The 14,137-nt window shown below is 31.0% G+C and overlaps 1 long non-coding RNA gene across 1 annotated transcript in view; it reads right to left on the bottom strand.

Annotated features, from left to right (window-relative positions):
• The window catches only part of LOC128200298 (uncharacterized), a 55,064-nt gene extending 41,276 nt beyond the window's left edge, over positions 1–13,788 (bottom strand). The window contains exons 1-2 of the long non-coding RNA XR_008252662.1: positions 13,643–13,788; positions 801–1,050 (exon numbers count right to left, since the gene is read on the bottom strand). This is a non-coding gene — a long non-coding RNA (uncharacterized LOC128200298). The remainder of the gene's footprint in view (positions 1–800; positions 1,051–13,642) is intronic.
• Positions 13,789–14,137: the final 349 nt, after the last annotated feature.

Raw genomic sequence — 14,137 nt, 5'->3', positions numbered from 1 at the left:
GGAGCACGTGGAGGTCGACCTAACAGCGTATATTACTAGCAAAGGGACTAATAATTCGCATTACTAACAATCCCTTTCCTCTCACCCCACCACTTAGAGGTAGGATTTTACTTTCTTCCAAATATTATGTTTTTTCTATGGGAAAAGCAGATACTCCATAACTGCGATTCGTGATCAATAGTAGAATTATAGATTGATATGCAAGATATCAAGTATTATTTATCAAAATTTTAATCTTATAACTAACTACGTTATTGTAGAAATGATTGTTAGTATAACGATCAATGGCACCATTGCTAGCAACGCCAGATCGACCTTCACTCGGTCGTCTTTGGAAACCATCGTAGTTTAATTGCTGATGAATTTGTCACGATGAGTCATTGATATGATACCACCCTCAACTAAAATCCATTAGTGGTATGTACTCGCCACTGTAAACCTAATATGTAGGTTAAGGCTATCATTATCATCATAATCATCATCATCATCATCTTCATATCAGCAGTCGACTGTCCACTGCTGAACATGGGCATTTTCCAAAATGGGGATTTCACCAGTAGTTGCTACGCTTAGCAGGTGGATTAGCAACCATAGTTAGGCTTTGGTGATGTTTTAGGAGGGACGCTACTACCCATTAAATTCTTTTAGTCGCCTCTTACAACACCCACGGAAAAGGAAGGGGTGACCTATTCTCTGCTGACACCACAAAGTAACTATGACTTTCTATCATGATAAAAACGACTACATCTATTTAAATTAACTTAACGTCACGGGATTACAAGTAAATAGTACTTACATACCTGATTTTATTGCCGACGTACAACATTTAAAATCTTTCACATCAAATAAAAGTAACCTACGTATAGACAGAGATCGTATCGATCTTCTCCCAGTACGTAGCATTAAATATAATCCTACTGCGGCATGTTACTGGACATTTAATGGTGATTTGATGTAGTCCTCTTGTATCGCCATTCGGTCGGATAATACGCACTGACCATCCAAGTGTGGGTTTATAACAATATGTAACCTGCGCTGAGCCGTCGGCATCTGGAAGTAAAGTACTTTTGTTTGTAAGCGTTTAAAACTAAAGACCACCCGAAACTGTCAGATGTTGACGAAGCTAGTTTTGTTCTTGTTTTGGAACCTCGTTTACACAATAGAACATTGACTAGTGTGTCACAAAAGGCTTCATAATTTATGAAGATATCTATTACTCAATCAGGCCTACAAAACAGATTTAGTAAAAGACAAGCACACACATAAACAAGTATAAGTATTACATATGTATGTATAAACTGTATTATTATATAGTTTATCGGCAAAAAAGTAAATAAATAAATAAAATAATAAACCGTTTTGAAAATAACTATTTAGAAATTTTCTCATTCCAGTAATTTATATCTGAATCTAATTCTGAAATACAAGCAGACAAAATCACAATTGGAAGCTAACTTGAAATAAAAGTAAAGGTTTCAGTTAATATGCGGATCAGTATATGGATATATCGCCATCCAAAAGTCATCAAATCAATGTTCAACGTTTTTTTTTACTACCGATGTTTCGTACAAACGATCCAATAACAATATCGGTTTAACAGCAAACACGCACATATAAAAGTACCTTATCTAAAACATCGCAAAATTTCCCCTATTCTGTAAAACGAAACGCGTACCGATTAAATGAGGTGCTCGCGTTTCTCCAGATAGCCAAGCTTGCTTGCCCATCTCTCTCACACGTACTGAAATCGCATCAATTATCTCTTTCCCACTAGCCTACGCAGCCTCATCTCGCCGGCACCTCGGAGTCGCCTTCAAGTCACATATTTTATTTGTGGAGCCTTCCTGCATCCAGAGCGGACTAAAGCCTCCTATTCACAATAAGAATTTATTTTATTAGTCCTAAATCAGTTCAAAACTTGACCAGTTTTTTTACTCTGGTCAGATGTTTATCCAAAAGTGAAGATTTTATGTATGCAATCTCTATAGATATATGATAAATTTAAATTAAAACCTCTACTTTTCGATTAAACCAGTGTTCAAATAAACAAAATCGCATTGAAAACAATGGATGAATTTGGGAGTTATAATCGCACACTAAAGAAACTATATTATCTGAAGTTGTGAAATTATTTATAATACATACTATCGAATATTCTAAGTTTTTATCTGAAAATTAACCTATATTAATCTTGAATATAGTTCATGTATGTAACAAAATTAATTTAAATCCATGTACGCCTTATATGAATTTCGAAAATATCTTTACAAACTTATATATACTTATTGATATAAAAACGTAGTGATAAAAATTAGATGTAAGTTCCTTGTATTATGTATTGCATGAATCCTGGAAAACACTAACCTAATTTGAATATTCAAGTAAAATGTTTTACACGAAAGATTATATTAACTAAAAAATTATTAAGTAGCGAATTGAATGCCAGAATTATTCTGTTTGTCGAGTCAGGGACCTGCCAATAATATTCACCCACACGCTTGCCTGGATGCAGTAATCGTAGCCGATTTTATGCATTTAGCTATGGAACATTATTAGATCTAATGCTTTACATGGCGTTCAGCTTCTTTGTTGGTATATCTTATAATCTGAATTATTGTAACTCCTAAAATGTTCTGTGTATTACAGTTTGAATGAATTCAGAATGTATCAAGAGAAGAAATATTCTGATTTAAAATCTTAGGTATCATGGCGCCTGGTCAGCATGGTAAGTAACCAAATATCTTTTTTCTGTGGAAAGAACCCCGTGCTCACCAGTGTATCACAACTATACGTCAGTTTTCCTTGAATTAGCTACATTTAAGAAATGGTTTATAAATTGCTAAGTTATGTCACATTCGTTGCATCGAGTTTCTTACAATAGAAGATATTGAAGGTGTCTACGAGTAGTTTGTGAAACAAATAGTTGAAAATACAAATACAAGGATTCCCTAAATGGAAGTTGATAACTATTGCTGTAGCTATAAACTTCATTGTGGTCATCAAAGATATGCAACCCTGCATATTAAGGCACCTTTCAACACTAGAACTCAAAACTGATGTTCTATACTTGGGATTATCTTGCTGTTTTATTTAGACACATAGCAATCTTCTAAATCCGCCATTTGTATAATTATTAATATAAATAATATTGCAAAGTCATAGATCACATAATCGTAGAGATATTTGCTTGTTTCAAGATATCCAATCAAATAGCTCTGGCAAACCAAAAATATTGAAAGAACTGAATGATTTTTGATTCAATCGAATTGGTACAAATTGAAATCACACCGTATCAAATGCGTCATGCATTTGACATCGATGTGGTTACAATGTGATGCCAAATACAGTTAAAATAATGTTAACTCGAGTAGATAATAGTTATTTTCCATAAAAGAATGGATCTGCATCATAAGTTTAAATATAGATCTATGAAACAGATCTTAGTGAATATGCAACTACATGACTCACTTACGCATTGCATTCCATTGCATTAGGTATACATGCTCTGCACAATTGTAAATAGTCTTATGGCGTACTTATAGTATATGAACTAGTCATCGTGTCATTACCTCCACCTAGCGAAGGACCCATATATAATACTAATGATTTAGTCCGAATTTGCTTGGGCAGATAGAATTTTCGAAAATATTATATAGCCCATGTTACTCACTGATAATGTAGTTTTCTGTATGTGAAAGAATTTTCAAAAGCAGTTGAATAGTTTTTAAATTTATTAATTTCAAAACAAATATGATTTTTTTTCCTTTTTGTAATATTAGTATATGTAATCTGTTTTGTAAAAAAAGGAAAGCAAGACAATATCCACATATATACAATGAAATTACACAACGAACATTATAATAGACTGCCATATCTACTAAAAATTATCATAGGAACTTATAACAATCGAAAACTTTTCAAGACGATGGTGAATATATCTGATAGATGAGGACGTTTCATCTGAGGTCTTAACATTAGGTGAGACGGGATCAAGTTCGAAGCCATAATAAGATAAAAATATATACTTAATAGAAATAATCATTATAATGTTTTATTTTGATGATAAGAGCAAATGACATTTGACCTGACAGACGCTGTTCTGTGAATTGTTTGTTTTTAATCTTACTCTACATACCTTAATCGGACTATTGTAATAAGATACTATTACATACTAGTTGTATCCTGCAGCTTTGCTCACTTAATACAAGAAGTATCCTATATACTAAGTTAATATAACCTTTCAGGTATATGTTACAAATTTCATTTTAATCCGTTCAGTAGTTTTTGCGTGAAAAAGTAATATCATTCATTTGTACAAATACATAACACCTTAGTGCTTTGGAATGGCAACGCATGGGGCATAGGGGGTATCATGAGCGAAAGATACCCTGTTATGTCCATGTTATACGTACTGCTCAGGTCTATAGGCGACGGTTACCATTTTCCATCAGGTGGGCCATCAGCTTGCTTGCGATTCTAAGTTGCATAAAAAATAAACAAACTTTCCCATTTACAATATTAATAGGATTGGATTTTGTACTATTACAAATATTAAACATATTACAAATCAGAATAATCTTTCTCAATTAATACCTACTCGTATAAATGAATAGCTAACTGAACAATTCTACCATAAAAAAGCATTAAATTTTTATTTAAACAGATTATATTACGATTATTTATGAATAAATAAGTTACTATTATTATATTTTAATAGTTCTAACTACATTAATATTGTTTTAAACGAAATCAATTACGATTTCGTGGTATGTTTAAAGATTTCATAGAATTCTATTATTATGAACTCTGCGAATTGACTAAAAATTTGGATAATAAAATGTTACCCGTAGTTAAGTCTAGTTTATTGTAAAGGGTGCTTAATTGCGGTCGAAGGTACATGACCCGGAGACAGATCGGTTACGGTCTGAATCATGTTATAATAAAAAAAAATGTAGAAAAACAACGCTTATAATCAGAGATGGGTAATTTGGATTGGTAAAACCATTTGTGGTGTTTATACCTAACTGTATAAATAGTTGTAATTCATAGGTGATACGTTATTTGCATTGAATTTTATTAATAGATCTTTTAAATATACGAAGGAAAGTTTACAGAGGGAGACTTTGTACAAAAGTCGTTTGCTTGGGTACCTCTGTCCCATTCGTGTTTCAATCGTAAATCAGTTGTGTTTGCATGGCTGTGTTTCGGTTTGAAGAGTGGGATATGGCGTGAATTTACAGGGTACACAGGAATAACACTCGAGTTCTCAGGAATGGCAACGCATAGGGGGTATCATGGGCGAAACAGTACTTTGTTATATCCATGGTACTGCTCATGTCTATAGGCGACGGTTACCACTTTCCATCAAGTGGGCCGTCAGCTTGTTTGCCATTCTAAGTTGTATAAAAAATATATATAAAATATATAAATGTAACAAAAATAACTATGTACTTAAATCAGTTTATATTAAAAATTAACGCAGCGTATTTTATTAAGCGACTAGGGATGAAAAGAAGTAGTAACATATTGTATTCTTATACTGTCACTCTATTGAGATATCATCATATCAGACGTTAACTATCCACTGCTGTACATAGGCATCCTCCATAAGGGGAATTACCAGTAGTTTTCACGCTTGGCAGGAGGATTGGCAACCGCAGTTAGGCTTTTGTGATGTTTTAAAGGGACGCTGTTGCATATCCCTTGATAATTAAGTTCCCTTAGTCGCTTTTTACGATACTCACGGAACAGAAATGGATGGCCAATTCTATGCCTATAAATATGTCTAATATTACTATATTATTCATATTCCATTCTAAGTCATATTATTTGTGATCGTATACATATTGTTAGTAAGAAGATATTTTTGTCATGTCTTAATAATATAGTGTTTTTGTAAATTAAAATACTCGTAGGTATCATTACTTTTAAAAGCATTGTCAAGAGTTTATAACCACAGAGGTGATATTACAATAGCAATCGGACCATTTGCATCATTTTATGAACACACTTCATTAATTTACGTGACGTTTCCGAAGAAAACGTTTAACTCAAGCCCCTGATGTGTACTGCTAAGAAAGTACTAAAATGCTACATTCATTATACACTTCCCAAAGTGATCAGCTTCAATGTAACACGAATGAATGTGAATAAAAATCAAACTAGTGCACTACAGTATAAAGTTGAAACTGGCTCAAGTTGTAGAATCGGCGCAAAATTATTTTTGTCTCACGTCGTGTCGATAATATTGTGGCCCTTGAATTTGTGTCTTATTTTATTTGAGGTACGCAAAATATTTTATGGCTCTACAGTGTGAGGCTTACGTGTCAGTATTTTTATGTATTTTCGATACATTCTCTGCATGCCGCTCTTGAAAATCTTTGTGTTAAAGGCAATTTACATTTACGTTCGCATTCATGATTACATCATAAACACGGATATGTCGCATTAATTTTGCCTATTGTCCACGTGTAAGACCAAACTTAGACCGGCGGATTTTATTACTTTAGAATTATCAACCTTGTATTGAATAAACAAGTTATTTTTGGATTATAAATATTTTTAATCACGTAACAGTCATAAAAGAACTGAACTCGTTCACATAAATCTTGAACAAGTAAGTACGAACAAGTAAGTACATATTCCGGATTACATACTACAGAATTCTCACAAAATAAAATATTAAGTACATCTCGTATTTAAGTTACACACATTTACATATACAAAAGCAGTAAGATAACCAGGAAAAGATGCACTATTTAACAAAGCCAAGACAAAGGAACGGTGGTCGGCGTTCTCGACGCATATTTAAATAAATAAACTCAGATAGAACGTGCATTATTAAACTTTGCACAAAGTACAACACAGTTATCATACAAATATATGTATATCCTAATAATTCTAAATGTTATCCGAAATTTACAAACCTATAATTTTATCCACTACATGGTTAAACTGTGTGCTTAATTTCCATTCAATTCGTTCTGCATACTTATGTAATCAAAGGTTTTTATAAACCTTTAAATTTATAGTATTATAACCGTTATTACACATGTTCCAGTTTCGCACGGGTTTACTAATAAAAAAAGTACCACTCACTCACTTTTTCATATGGAAATTTATTACCTAAAATTGTTCATTGTTTCATGCGATTTTTCAAATATTTTCTTTTATAAAAATCTTGTCCTGATGATTACAAGTACAACAAAAAAAGAATTAGTCAAATAGGTGCAGTCGTTATAAAATTATGCGCTTACATGGATTCGGCAATTGATTTTTATTTATATACATTATTTAAATGTTTATTTATATATTAGAATGTTTAAAAATGTAATAAAAAAATATAAATTATCAGGTAAGAAGGATTAAAGTTTTATCCTCATGAAAAGCAACACCTGAACCCTACTTAGTACCTATTCTGTAGTATTCGTAATTTATCATTTTCCTATTCTGAATCTATGTCGATAATTACTTTTGTACCAAATCAAAAGAAAAAAAAATAGGGTAACGGTTTATCAAAATTTTATAAACAAAAGCATAATGTTTATGAGATAGTCCGCTAGATTTATATAAAAACTATGCAGTAACTGTCACGCTTCACAGATTTAGAGTGGTATCAAAGATTACAATCACCTTCCACGAACTGTAAATAAGTATTGACAAATAAAAATAAATGACGATCGTTTGTGTAACAGTATCACAGAACGAACAAAACCAAGTAATTAATTTTAAAATTATGGAAAATAATGTTTATAAAAAAATATTAATAAAATAAAATTATTTTTCTATGTATTTTCCCTAATAAAGTATTTTTATTATTAATATGTATATACACTTCACTATACTTTATGTATAGATAAAAATGTTTAAATTAATATATAACCTATGTTACTTGTTGATAATGTAGCTTTCTATAGGAGAAAGGGTTTTTAAAATCGGTTAAGTAGATTTTAAGTTTATCTATTCCAATAAGCAAATGATTCCTCTTTATAATATTAGCATAGATAATTACGTTTCTCTCGTGCAGTAGGTAAAATATATAAAATGTGATTTGCTTCAATTCTGTTATGATTCTTAAAATATAGATGATATGAATTATTATAATAAATATTAGAAATTTTGAAAACAACGAAAAACTAATCTGATTTACAAATATTTCAAAACTATAAAAATTAATAAAATATAGCAAAATATTACAATAGTTAATTATTGAGTAATTGAAAAATTTTGAAGCTGGCAGTATTTCAGAACCATTTAATACGATATAACATTTAAATAAATCCATTGTTTTAGTCAATAAATATACAAATATATATCTTATTTGATATGTAAAAACTATAATAAGATTTATTTTTCTATGTGCATTAATGAAAAAATAAGATAGTATAATATTATTCTCTATCTATGATCACAAGTTATTACAGAAACAAAGTAATTAAAATGTTTCTTTAGTTAATGTTAAATGTTAAATAATTTCAGAAAATATACCTATGTATATATTTTTAAAGAAAACTTAATTTAAATAAATTAAATGCTTATAAGCATAAAAAAAATAATATGATATCAGAAACAAAGCATTTAATGGATTGGATAAGGTGTCATCTTTATATCGAATGTCACCACAAGGTCACTGTGTTGACAATTGCGAGAATGAGTTTTCCTGCTTCCTGACCTGTGCATCTCGCGGAACAACCTCGCTCATCGCATTTGAGGTCGCTGTTCGAAAATAAATTTTCTTGTTTAATTATTGATAATATAAACTATAAGGACATAAAAATAACCTAATATTATAATGTAAATAAATCCTTAGTGATGTTGTAAATATAAAAGTGAGATTGTTACTTTTCAATCACTTAGTGAATTGTCATGAAATTTGGTTATACAAGCACTATTTAGGATTGAAAATGGCATGGGCTACTGTTTATCCTAATAACGATGGCGAAGTCATGAATAAATATTATAGAACTATAAAGATACAAAAATAAAAAAATAAATATGAATGAATTAATAGTTACAATAATCAAGTCCCATGAATTTGAACTAATCTTGTAACATATATTAACAAAAACATTAACAAAAAATATACAATAAGATATTTAACCCGACAATGTTATTCAATTCTACAGTTAATAAATATTAATCTATACTGTATTGTTTTGAGTTTACAATACAACAAAGTTACTAGTATTATATCAAAATTTCTTCTTCTTTTGTTTTATAAATTGTGTAAGTGTATTTATTTTGTTAGAAATATTAATCTTAGTATAATAATACACGGTGAATAGGACACTTTCTTATTTTCCCAAGTTGTTGAGATAATCTAGTAATAGGCAATTATGGGACTCTCTCTCTCGCATGGTGAAAGTATGTTGCATAAGTGACCCTACCATATCTACCGCAAACCATAGAATTGACTTACTTTTCAGCATTGGTTCTGATTATAAGGAATTAACATGTATGCTCTGAGGTGAGGAAATTGAAGTGATTGCGAGAGCCTATTGAAGAAACTGGCGTTAAGCAATAATCACCGAAGTGTGACCGACGTCGAATTCAAATAAATGTAACGATTTTAATCGTACATCTACAAATTATATTTTTATGGCCATACAACTAACCTATTTAGTCTATCACCACACTAGAATGCTTATGGAGTGGGCAGGAAGAACTAAATACCTTTATTCACTTATATAACACGTCTTACGCATACTTACTTTAGATTAGTTTTTCCCTAACATTTGTATCTTTCTATTTTATATCATATAATATATTATTATATACTAGCTTTAACTCGCGACTTTGTTCGAGTGACAGAGATATGTTTACTGACCAGGATAAAAAGTAGCTTATATCCTTCTCTATCATATATGTATATAGTATGTATATATTAGATTTCATAATGATTAGTTAAGCTGTTAAAGCGCTATAAGGCGTTATAACTAATAAACAAACTTACTTTCACATTTATAACATTAATAAGAAATATATAGATATTGCATTTACCAAAGTATTGGTAATCCCTTCATCCGTTTTCTTATACAACTCAAACTGGCAAATAATTTGACGGCCATCTGATGGAAAGTGATACTTGTCACTTGTAGATTTGAAAAGTACTTTGAAAAATATACTGTGACGTCCCTGGTATCCCTCATTGTTGCCATTCCTGAGGGCTAATTTATTATACCTCCACATCATGTAATTTCACTGTTATATCCTATATTTCAAATGGAAGCACTATTTAGGTATACGTAATATTGCTTCAATAGTAAGCACGAAAACAGCAGCAGTAAAGGACAGGCTCACTCTCTACTAACTTAAATAATGTGCTAGGCGAAATGCAGACATGTGGAGTGTTAAGTTGACCGCAAAGGTAATACTAATCGACAAATACTTTTAGTTATATAACCCAGCATAGAATGGGCCATCCTTTCCTCTCCCGTGGGTGGTTAAAGAGGCGACTAAGGGAACTTAATGGTCGAGGGATTGGCATCAGCGTCCCTCTTAAAATATCACCAAAAGCCTAACTGTGGTCGCTAACTCGCCTGCCAAGCGTAACAACTACTGGCCTATGTTCAGTTAATATCTGATATAATAAATAAAAATGCTTTTATTAGCAGCGATTATAGTGTTTTTTTTTTTTTTTATTATTATTTTTTAACAATAAATAATCGATTTTTAATGAATTAGAAACAAGCAACAGAAATTAACTTACGACCACTTATCATGATTGTGTGTGAATAGTAAGTGACTAGACCACAGTGTTTTCATATAGATATTTGGCGGTCATATTCAGATATTATAACAATGAAAATTACTAAAAAAGGAAGCGTGGTTATTATTAAACGACACGTAAGGAGTGAGTCAATGGAACAGACAAGCCGAGACGGGTGCTTCTCGGAACCCTTTTGTTGTTGCATATCATGCTCATTGCCCAATAAGACAAATCCAACTATATTACACTGACGTTTATAACAGCTCTTCACTTAGTTGAGATTTCTAACGATTATACTAATATATTTTTTAATATCAAATATAAAATTTATTTACATTATGTATGATTTATATTTATGTCAAATGTAGATATGTGTAAATTTTTTTATAGATGGGTAATTAATAAAACTTTAGTTTTACAATATTTATTCAAGTTTCTCACTTTTAAATGCTTATAAATAGTTTACTTCTAAATAGTAAAATTATACAAATTTAATAAAATAGAATTATTTAGTAAAAGGTATTTTACATGTACAGTTAGCAGTCAATAGAATGCTATGAAAATGAAATCAAAATGAAGTAGATACTACGTACATAATTCATAGAACTTGCTTTTAATAAAAAAAAACAATTTTATCGTGTTCTGTTTCAAAATTAAAGTTATAGCTAAATAGCTATAATAAATAAAAAAAAAAATGAGCCTACAATTGATACGTTGCAATTATACGCTCTCTTTATTAGAGCGTTTTTCAACGCCCATGTAGAGGTTTGTGACAACGGCGCGTCGGCGGTCCCTTGGTCCCGTGGGTCGGCATCGGCAGGTAATGACACAAAACAACATACAAGTGAACGGCCACATAACTCACACACGGATCACAACAGAGATTCGAGGCATACCAAGAGCAAAGTAATAAATAGACCACTCAATAAAAGATGCCTCATAGCTGTTTGTTGAATCCGATGATGTGGACTTTTTGTTTCACTTATACATATAACTTTTTCGTTATAAGTACAAAGAGGCCGTATAGCAACGAGAAAGCTGAGGAATTGAAATCAAAACATATTTAAAAGATCGCCAACTTGAAATGGTAATAAGCCGACCACGAAACTCGGAATAGCAACAATCCATGCGAATATGTTATTGGTTGCTGATCCTGTAAACACACATAATATAGGATGACCTGTACTGGACCGAGTGACAACTTCAAATACATATGTTGCATGGAGTCAAAGAATGAGAGCTGCTTAAAACAATTCCTTGTGGTAGTTTGTTTGTGGATATAGAAATATATAAGTGGATATAGAAATATATAAGTGGATATAGAAATATATAGTATATAAGTGGATATAGAAAGGTTGACATAATGACAATGAAAATCTAAAACACCCCGTAATACGTATCACTGTTTCTGTTGTCAGTCTGCGGTACGTAAAATATCTTTAAATAGCAATCATATAATTTTTGGTTTATCGACCAAACGTTTAAAAATCTTTACATCGTTAAAAAATTCAAATCGCAGAAGCGTATAGGTATGTTATACCGGAAATACATTTTACCATGATTTTAGAAGTTGTTGTGTCTGTTATAAATAAAATAATAACTATGTCTCTGGTTTATATGTAGTGAGTCACAGTGCATATATACGAGTACTATACCAAAGAGACATGAAGTTAGCTGTGCAAGAGATTTTATAAATATTTCGTTAGTAGTGATAGCTTAAACAGTACAGAAAGTCGTAACATAGCGTAACGATATTTTTGTATTTCACTGCTAGACCATCGTGAGTCAATGGAATACTAAAAATTATAATGCGTAGAAATCGGTTTATTAAATCCCTAGCTAAGATATCACTGCTTATTGGCCTTGGTATCAGTAAAATGATCTAAATCGAACACTACATTAGTTACCAGAATTTTGTTAATAAGTTCTCACAAATAAGCAATGCTCTACATCAAATGGGTCGGCAGCACGCATATGAACTATATTGTTTCATATATTGAAGATGTATTGTTAGATACATTGAAGGTGTCACAGATTTTTCTGGAATGGAATATTGGATGGATGTTCCTAGCTATTGGAGTTTTTTTAATTACGTCTTCACCATCAAGATCAAGTACTCGTCCATCGTAACTATCTGATTCTACATTTACATCGACATGGAATGTATTCTTTATTATAATGAGCATTTAGTAGTATCTAGTAATCTCTTGCTAGCATTTTTTTTTTGTTTAAATCAATCAGTCTCATCTTCTATGTTACAAATGCTACAGTAAAATCCGATCATGCTGTGTCGCGCTCATTGAAATACTTGTATTAGTATTTATATGTTCCAATATGGCAATTCTTTATCGATTAGTATAACACCTTTGCATTTAGATAGAAGTCGTTGATACGAACCATCTGTCAGGCTAAAACGAAGGTAATTTGTACAAATAAAGCTTCTTGCATTAATTTTTAGAACATCTTTAGAATATATTTAACTGCAAAACCTTTGTACTCATAGGTATTTACACGTATTAATAATTATATTTTTGCATAATAGCACGCTTCAGTGAATGATTAGATGCGTATGCCGACCTTTGCATAGTCTAGATGGTTGCCTAAGATATGACATCACTTCATCAGCTCGGTAATCAATCAGTTACACATATTTAATGCTAATATATATAAGACTGAGTCAATGATGTATTAAACCCATACAATACTCTATAATACAATATTCTTAAACAATTTAAGATTTTTTCCCATAAAAACAGCTAATTTAACGATGAAAAAATTTATTTCAGGCCATCACAAAAATAAACTTTATGTATATATTTCAAGTAGGTGTGATTGCAATGTAACAAAATACTTAAAAAAAATAAGTAATTAAAATTATAAATCTATTCGTTAAATTAAAACCTCAACGCACTAAACCTTACTTTTATTACTTACATTGCTTTTTATTACAAATTATACTCAGATCACCGTACAAGATGTGTTTAACTGCTATAAGTTATGTAAGATGTCTACATTCTCAATAACTATTTGCCATTACGTTCTGATCTAAATACATTATTAAACTCAGTAAAGCATAAATTCGTACTAGGTGTAATGCTCACTTAATCAAAATTCACGATAACCTATTCTATCTTCAGTTCATTTCCTTATCTTACTTATATATAATACAATTGTAACTTGATGACGTCTGTACATGGGAAATATTTAAGAAAAATTTATATAAGGAGTCTATATTAATGAAGAGTCAAGGTTGACTGGAAAAAATCCCTTTACGAGATAAGTCCGTCTGTGTCCATTTTTGTTATAACCTAATATCTCAATTTTAAGTGATTGTATAAAAGCGTACAAATAAATAAAAAATAAGAGTAATATTAATAATATTCAGAAGTTTTATCTGTCTGTCTTTTTGTATATTTGTTAAGGTAGAAC

This window comes from Galleria mellonella, unplaced genomic scaffold, assembly GCF_026898425.1.
Source record: "Galleria mellonella isolate WM207_F2 unplaced genomic scaffold, CSIRO_AGI_GalMel_v1 utg173, whole genome shotgun sequence".
In the NCBI taxonomy this organism is placed as follows: domain Eukaryota; kingdom Metazoa; phylum Arthropoda; class Insecta; order Lepidoptera; family Pyralidae; genus Galleria; species Galleria mellonella.
Note: the sequence above shows the minus strand (reverse complement) of the source record. Positions and strands in the feature narration are given on the sequence as shown.